We start from the raw sequence: 7,392 nt of genomic DNA, 5'->3' as shown, positions 1-7,392 counted from the left end.
CATGACATTCCATAAACAAATGGAATATCATGAGCTCTCCTCAGGGCTTTAGGCACAAATAATTTCCCATATGGAGTGTTAGTTGGTGCCACATCCTGGGTATTAAGAATGCTATTTTCCAACTCAGAACCTAATGTTGCCACCACCACCCCTCTCTGCAGAATAGATTCCTCCTTTTCAGTATTAACCGCTGAGGAGAAACTTTGAGACAAAGCATCAGCTTTAACATTCTTTGTCCCAGGGATATATGTCACAGAGAAATGGAACCGAGTAAAAAACAATGCCCACCTAACTTGACAGGCATTCAAACATTTAGCAGCATCCTGATAGGTCAGAATCTTATGATCAGTAAAGACTTGTATAGGATGTCTAGTGCCCTCCAAAAAATGTCGCCAATGATCAAACGCAAGCTTAATAGCCAGCAATTCTCGGTTCCCAAATTCGCAGTTTAGCTCCGCCTTAGAAAAGAACGCACATCCTCTCCTTCCTGTGACAGAACAGCCCCCACTCCTGCTGATGAGGCTGGGGGCTGTGCTGCATTACATTCTATGGGGGCTGGTGGCATTACATTCTATGGGGGCTGTGCTACATTACATTCTATGGGGGCTGTGCTGCATTACATTCTATGGGGGCTGTGCTGCATTACATTCTATGGGGGGCTGTGCTGCATTACATTTTATGGGGCTGTGCTGCATTACATTCTATGGGGGCTGTGCTGCATTAAATTCTATGGGGGCTGGTGGCATTATATTCTATGGGGGCTGTGCTGCATTACATTCTATGGGGGCTGTGCTGCATTACATTCTATGGGGGCTGTGCTGCATTACATTCTATGGGGGCTGTGCTGCATTACATTCTATGGGGGCTGGTGGCATTATATTCTATGGGGGCTGTGCTGCATTACATTCTATGGGGGCTGGCGGCATTACATTCTATGGGGGCTGCGCTGCATTACATTCTATGGGGGTGTGCTGCATTACATTCTATGGGGGAGGGCGGCATTACATTCTATGGGGGCTGCACTGCATTACATTCTATTGGGGTTGTGCTACATTACATTCTATGGGGGCTGTGCTGCATTACATTCTATGGGGGCTGGCTGCATTACATTCTATGGGGGCTGTGCTGTATTATATTCTATGGGGGCTGGTGGCATTATATTCTATGGGGGCTGTGCTGCATTACATTCTATGGGTGCTGGCGGCATTACATTCTATGGGGGCTGTGCTGCATTACATTCTATGGGGGTTGTGCTGCATTACATTCTATGGGGCCGTGCTGCGTTACATTCTATGGGGGAGGTGTCATGATCTCCATGGCCAGAGAACTAGCATAAGCCTCAATAGGAACAAGCTCTTGGAAGATGTAACTGTACTGACCATGAACTAAACCTACCGCATCATCTAGAAGTAGCCAGGTAGCATGTCCTACTTTTTATCCCTATATGCCCAGCGCCGGCCGGAGAACTAAATAATGCTAGCAGAGGGAAATATAAGACCTGACTCACCTCTAGAGAAATGCCCAGAAAGGAGACAGAAGCCCCCCACATATATTGGCGGTGATATGAGATGAAACAACAAACGCAGCAGGAAAATAGTTTTAGCAAATTTGAGGTCCGCTTTCTAGATAGCAGAAGACAGAAAGCATACTTTCATGGTCAGTAGAAAACCCTAACAAAACACATCCAGAAATTACTTTAGGACTCTGGCATTAACTCATAATACCAGAGTGGCAATTCCTGATCAACAAGAGCTTTCCAGACACAGCAACGAAACTGCAGCTGTGAACTGGAACCAAAATACAAAAACAAAACATGGACGAATGTCCAACTTATCTAGTAGATGTCTGGGAGCAGGAACAAGCACAGAGAGGCTTCCGATAACATTGTTGACCGGCAAGCATCTAACAAAGAAGCCAGGTTATATAGCGACACCCAGATCTAATCAGAACAGGTGAACAGGGAAGATGATGTCACAAGTTCAATTCCACCAGTAGCCACCGGGGGAGCCCAGAATCCAAATTCACAACAGTACCCCCCCCTCAAGGAGGGGGCACCGAACCCTCACCAGAACCACCAGGGCGATCAGGATGGGCCCTATGAAAGGCACGAACTAGATCAGAGGCATGAACATCAGATGCAGTGACCCAAGAATTATCCTCCTGGCCGTATCCCTTCCACTTGACCAGATACTGGAGTCTCCGTCTGGAAACACGGGAGTCTAGGATTTTTTCCACAACGTACTCCAACTCACCCTCAACCAACACCGGAGCAGGAGGCTCAACGGAAGGCACAACCGGTGCCTCATACCTGCGCAATAACGACCGATGAAAAACGTTATGAATAGAAAAGGATGCAGGGAGGTCCAAACGGAAGGAAACAGGGTTAAGAATCTCCAATATTTTATACGGACCGATGAACCGAGGCTTAAACTTAGGAGATGAGACCCTCATAGGGACAAAACGAGAAGACAACCACACCAAATCTCCAACACAAAGCCGAGGACCAACACGACGGTGACGGTTGGCAAAAAGCTGAGTCTTCTCCTGGGACAACTTTAAATTGTCCATCACCTGCCCCCAGATATGATGCAATCTCTCCACCACCGCATCCACTCCAGGACAATCCGAGGATTCCATCTGACCGGAGGAAAATCGAGGGTGGAACCCCGAATTACAGAAAAACGGGGACACCAAAGTGGCAGAGCTGGCCCGATTATTGAGGGCGAACTCCGCCAATGGCAAAAAAGCAACCCAATCATCCTGGTCAGCAGACACAAAACACCTCAGATATGTCTCCAGGGTCTGATTAGTCCGCTCGGTCTGGCCATTAGTCTGAGGGTGAAAAGCAGACGAAAAAGACAAATCTATGCCCATCCTAGCACAGAATGCCCGCCAAAATCTAGACACAAATTGGGTTCCTCTGTCAGAAACGATATTCTCAGGAATACCATGCAAACGAACAACATTTTGAAAAAACAGGGGCACCAACTCGGAAGAAGAAGGCAATTTGGGCAGGGGAACCAAATGGACCATCTTAGAAAAACGGTCACACACCACCCAGATGACAGACATCTTCTGAGAAACAGGCAGATCTGAAATAAAATCCATCGAGATGTGTGTCCAAGGCCTCTTAGGAATAGGCAAGGGCAACAATAATCCACTAGCCCGAGAACAACAAGGCTTGGCCCGAGCACAAACGTCACAAGACTGCACAAAGCCTCGCACATCTCGTGACAGGGAAGGCCACCAGAAGGATCTTGCCACCAAATCCCTGGTACCAAAAATTCCAGGATGACCTGCCAATGCCGAAGAATGTACCTCAGAGATGACTCTACTGGTCCAATCATCAGGAACAAACAACCTATCAGGCGGACAACGATCCGGTCTATCCGCCTGAAACTCCTGCAAGGCCCGCCGCAGGTCTGGAGAAACGGCTGACAAGATAACTCCCTCCTTAAGAATACCTGTGGGGTCAGAGTTGCCGGGTGAATCAGGCTCAAAACTCCTAGAAAGGGCATCCGCCTTAACATTCTTAGAACCCGGTAGGTACGATACCACAAAATTAAACCGAGAGAAAAATAATGACCAGCGCGCCTGTCTAGGATTCAGGCGCCTGGCGGTCTCAAGATAGATCAAATTTTTGTGGTCAGTCAATACCACCACCTGATGTCTGGCCCCCTCGAGCCAATGGCGCCACTCCTCAAACGCCCACTTCATGGCCAAAAGCTCCCGATTCCCAACATCATAATTCCGCTCAGCGGGCGAAAATTTACGGGAAAAGAAGGCACAAGGCCTCATCACGGCGCAGTCAGAACTTTTCTGCGACAACACTGCCCCAGCCCCGATCTCAGAAGCGTCGACCTCAACCTGAAAAGGAAGAGTCACATCAGGCTGACGCAACACAGGGGCAGAAGAAAAACGGCGCTTAAGCTCCTGAAAGGCCTCCACAGCATCAGGGGACCAATTAGCAACATCAGCACCCTGTCTAGTCAAATCGGTCAATGGCTTAACGATATCCGAAAAACCAGAAATAAATCGACGATAAAAGTTGGCAAAGCCCAAAAATTTCTGAAGACTTTTAAGAGAAGAGGGCTGCGTCCAATCACAAATAGCTTGAACCTTGACAGGATCCATCTCAATGGAAGAGGGAGAAAAAATATATCCCAAAAAGGAAATTCTCTGAACCCCAAAAACGCACTTAGAACCCTTGACACACAGAGAATTAGACCGCAAAACCTGAAAAACCCTCTTAACTTGCCGGACATGAGAGTCCCAATCATCCGAAAAAATCAGAATATCATCCAGATACACTATCATAAATTTATCCAAAAAATCGCGGAAAATATCATGCATAAAGGACTGGAAGACTGAAGGGGCATTAGAAAGACCAAAAGGCATCACCAAATACTCAAAGTGGCCCTCGGGCGTATTAAATGCGGTTTTCCACTCATCCCCCTGCCTGATCCGCACCAAATTATACGCCCCACGGAGATCAATCTTAGAGAACCACTTGGCCCCCTTTATGCGAGCAAACAAATCAGTCAGCAACGGCAATGGGTATTGATATTTCACCGTGATTTTATTCAAAAGCCGATAATCAATACATGGTCTCAAAGAGCCGTCTTTTTTTGACACAAAGAAAAAACCGGCTCCTAAGGGAGATGACGATGGACGAATATGTCCCTTTTCCAAGGACTCCTTTATATATTCTCGCATAGCAGTATGTTCAGGCACAGACAGATTAAATAAACGACCCTTTGGGTATTTACTACCCGGAATTAAATCTATAGCACAATCGCACTCACGGTGCGGAGGTAGTGAACCCAGCTTGGGTTCTTCAAAGACGTCACGATAATCAGACAGGAACTCAGGGATTTCAGAGGGAATAGATGATGAAATGGACACCAAAGGTACGTCCCCATGAGTCCCCTTACATCCCCAGCTCAACACAGACATAGCTCTCCAGTCAAGGACTGGGTTGTGAGACTGCAGCCATGGCAATCCCAGCACCAAATCATCATGTAGATTATACAGCACCAGAAAACGAATAGTCTCCTGGTGATCCGGATTAATACACAGTCACTTGTGTCCAGTATTGTGGTTTATTATTAGCCAATGGGGTGGAGTCAATCCCCTTCAGAGGAATAAGAGTCTCCAAAGGCTCTAAATCATACCCACAACGATTGGCAAAGGACCAATCCATAAGACTCAAAGCGGCGCCAGAGTCGATATAGGCGTCCGTAGTAATAGATGACAAAGAGCAAATCAGGGTCACAGACAAAATAAATTTAGACTGTAAAGTGCCAATGGGAACGGATTTATCAAGCTTTTTAGTACGCTTAAAGCATGCTGATATAACATGAGTAGAATCCCCACAATAGAAACACAACCCATTTTTCCGTCTAAAATTCTGCCGCTCGCTTCTGGACAGAATTCTATCACACTGCATGTTTTCTGGCGTCTTCTCAGTGGACACCGCCAGATGGTGCACTGGTTTGCGCTCCCGCAGACGCCTATCGATCTGAATGGCCATTGTCATGGACTCATTCAGACTTGCAGGCACAGGGAACCCCACCATAACATCCTTAATGGCATCAGAAAGACCCTCTCTGAAAGTAGCCGCCAAGGCACACTCATTCCACTGAGTAAGCACAGACCATTTACGGAATTTTTGGCAGTAAATTTCAGCTTCATCTTGCCCCTGCGATAGGGACATCAAAGTTTTTTCTGCCTGAAGTTCCAAATGAGGTTCCTCATACAGCAAGCCCAAGGCCAGAAAAAACGCATCCACATTGCGCAACGCAGGATCCCCTGGTGCCAATGCAAAAGCCCAATCTTGAGGGTCGCCGCGGAGCAAGGAAATCACAATCCCAACCTGCTGTGCAGGGTCTCCAGCAGAACGAGATTTCAGGGACAAAAATAACTTACAATTATTTCTAAAATTCTGAAAGCTAGATCTATTCCCTGAGAAGAATTCCGGCAAAGGAATTCTCGGCTCTGATACCGGAGCATGAACAACAAAATCTTGCAAACTTTGTACTTTCGTGGCGAGATTATTCAAACCTGCAGTTACACTCTGTAGATCCATTATAGACAGGTGAACATAGAGCCATTCAAAGATTAGAAGGAGAGAGAAAAAAAAGAAAGACTGCAGCATAGACAGACTGGCAAGTGATCCAATCAAGAGCACACTAACTACTAGAGAAAAAAAAAAAAAAAAAAAATTTTCAGCAGACTTCTTATTTCTCTCCTTTCTCAGCCAAGGATTTTAACCCTTTAGTGGGCCGGTCAAACTGTCATGATCTCCATGGCCAGAGAACTAGCATAAGCCTCAATAGGAACAAGCTCTTGGAAGATGTAACTGTACTGACCATGAACTAAACCTACCGCATCATCTAGAAGTAGCCAGGTAGCATGTCCTACTTTTTATCCCTATATGCCCAGCGCCGGCCGGAGAACTAAATAATGCTAGCAGAGGGAAATATAAGACCTGACTCACCTCTAGAGAAATGCCCAGAAAGGAGACAGAAGCCCCCCACATATATTGGCGGTGATATGAGATGAAACAACAAACGCAGCAGGAAAATAGTTTTAGCAAATTTGAGGTCCGCTTTCTAGATAGCAGAAGACAGAAAGCATACTTTCATGGTCAGTAGAAAACCCTAACAAAACACATCCAGAAATTACTTTAGGACTCTGGCATTAACTCATAATACCAGAGTGGCAATTCCTGATCAACAAGAGCTTTCCAGACACAGCAACGAAACTGCAGCTGTGAACTGGAACCAAAATACAAAAACAAAACATGGACGAATGTCCAACTTATCTAGTAGATGTCTGGGAGCAGGAACAAGCACAGAGAGGCTTCCGATAACATTGTTGACCGGCAAGCATCTAACAAAGAAGCCAGGTTATATAGCGACACCCAGATCTAATCAGAACAGGTGAACAGGGAAGATGATGTCACAAGTTCAATTCCACCAGTAGCCACCGGGGGAGCCCAGAATCCAAATTCACAACAGGGAGGGCTGTATTACATTCTATGGGGTGCTGCATTATATTCTATGGAGGGGCTACATTATATTCTATGGGGGGCTGCATTATGCTCTAGGAGGGGGCTACCATATATTATATATGCAGGGGCTGCATTATACTATATAAGGGGGCTGCATTATATTCTCTGGGGGTTTACATTATACTCAGGGGGCTACAATATATTCTGTGGGGTGGCTGCATTATACTCTGGGGTGGCATCATTATACTATATGTGGGCTGCATTATACTGTATCGAGGACTCTGGGGAATACATTATACTATATGAAGAACTATGGGGTGCATTATACTATGGAAAGTGAATTGTACTACATGGATGACAATGGCGGGGCATTATAC

This window comes from Ranitomeya variabilis, chromosome 1 (assembly GCF_051348905.1).
Source record: "Ranitomeya variabilis isolate aRanVar5 chromosome 1, aRanVar5.hap1, whole genome shotgun sequence".
NCBI lineage: Eukaryota > Metazoa > Chordata > Amphibia > Anura > Dendrobatidae > Ranitomeya > Ranitomeya variabilis.
This window is presented reverse-complemented; position numbering follows the sequence as displayed.